Source organism: the organism of the source record quoted next, unplaced genomic scaffold, assembly GCF_019419815.1.
Source record: "Pyrus x bretschneideri cultivar Hongxiangsu unplaced genomic scaffold, Pyrus_bretschneideri_v1 Contig31, whole genome shotgun sequence".
Taxonomy (NCBI): domain Eukaryota; kingdom Viridiplantae; phylum Streptophyta; class Magnoliopsida; order Rosales; family Rosaceae; genus Pyrus; species Pyrus x bretschneideri.
This window is the reverse complement of record NW_025999624.1, coordinates 4,331,464-4,333,207: the sequence shown is the minus strand read 5'-3', so window position 1 is coordinate 4,333,207 and position 1,744 is coordinate 4,331,464. Positions and strand designations below refer to the sequence as shown.

Sequence of the window (1,744 nt, the reverse complement as noted above, 5' to 3'; positions counted from 1 at the left end):
AAAACCAAAGGAAATGAAGGAGAAAGACTCCTCGTATACCACAATCATCATTTAACTAACTAGTTTTTCTTAATTATTAGTTTATTAAATAATGAACTAAATTTAAAAATTTAATTAATTCAAATAATGTAGCTGTCCACGTTAAATATCACCTAAGATAATATAAAAATGTGGTACAAAAATATAATACGAATAACATTAGTTTTTGTCCCCTTACCGCCTCTGTTTCTGGGCTTTGCTTCGGGCAGCGGGCAGCCTTTGCCCAAATTATCTATCTCTCAACTTCTCAATCAATATAAAGCCCTACCAGCAACATATGTATTCGTAAGTGTTAGATCCCGCCTCTTCTCGTCCCCCTCCATCCTTTTTCTAGGGTTTTATTTAGGGCTTTTCAACTCTTACAGAGGTGGGTTTTCCCCCTCCTCTTACCTTATTCACTCCAATAATTCTCTATCTTCTGTGTTCCTTTTTCCTTCCAAAATTAGTAGCCAGGGTTTTTAGTATTACTGCTAATTAACCAGATTGCTTTTTTTCTTCTTCTTCTACATCTGAAAAAATATATCAGGTTTAATTTTGTTTTTGTGTCTTTTTTTTCCTTTTGTGTCAGAAATTGTCTGAGTTGCAGTCTCCATGCTTAGTGGGGTTTCTTGAAGTGGTAGGTAGTTGTAAGGTTTGATTGAAAAGGCTTTGTTTCCAAAGGCGTGTTTGATCATTTTAAGCTTTTTGGACACTTTTCCAGTCAAATTTTACTTGCTTTATAAAGCATCCAATATATAGGGTTTAGTTTTTCTGTACTTGTTTGTTGAAGTTTTTTTTTCTTCTCTCTTGCTTCTTGGCCACCTTCAAATCCTTCCCCAATTCTTCTTTGCTCTTTTCAACCAATGACTCCGTCTGCAAGAACAAGATCAAAGACAAAAACGACAAGAGAGGCAAAAACAAGAACTCATTTCAAGAAGAAGCTTGGCCGGCCAAAGACTACTACTCGTCAAGATATTGCAACTCCGACGACTTCGCCTTGGAATTCATCTTCCGTGGTCTGCAACGATGCTCCGAAGATTGAAGGTGGCGTAGATGATTTGGAAGCTGTTGACGATGTCTCTACTACAAGTGCCTGCTCCACACCGAAAGCTCAGAGATTTCGGATACCGGAGATTTTGACCTGTCCACCGGCGCCTAAGAAGAAGAGGTGATTTCATCAAACTTCTTGTTTCGGAGATCTCCAATCGCCTTCTTTGCTTCGCCGGATTTAGAGCTCTTCTTCTGCTTTGCAAATGGCGGTATTTCAGTTTAAATCAAACTTTGTGTCACATTTCGTGGAATATATACATAAATAATCTCCGTAGTTAAGAGAAGGTTGTTATCTTTACCATCAAATTAGTTTTAGTTTAGTCTCATGGGATGAGATTTTGAGTTGGGAGAAAGCAAATTATTGGCCTTTGCTTTTTCTTTGCCAACTATCTAAGTTGGGTTTTCAATTTCTAGGGTATACTAATCAGTAATTAAATTAGCTGGGGCTGTCCAACTAATTCATTTTAGCCTTTTTTTTTTGCTTATTTTTTAATGTATTGCTGACCTTCGCTGAGTTTGGTGAGTGAAATGTAATGGAAGGGTTTGAAGTTTGAGTGTGGTTTGTTAAGTCAAATTAGTAAGAGAAGCATAGACACTTCTTTTATTGTGTGTAAACCCTTCTTAAGTTAATGAAGATTGAAAGTTTATGTAGCCATTTTTAGTATATCTTTTACAT

The 1,744-nt window shown here is 36.6% G+C and overlaps 1 pseudogene; it reads left to right on the top strand.

Moving 5' to 3' along the window:
- The first annotated feature begins 272 nt into the window (after positions 1 to 272).
- Positions 273 to 1,359, top strand: LOC103935655 (annotated as a pseudogene).
- Positions 1,360 to 1,744: the final 385 nt, after the last annotated feature.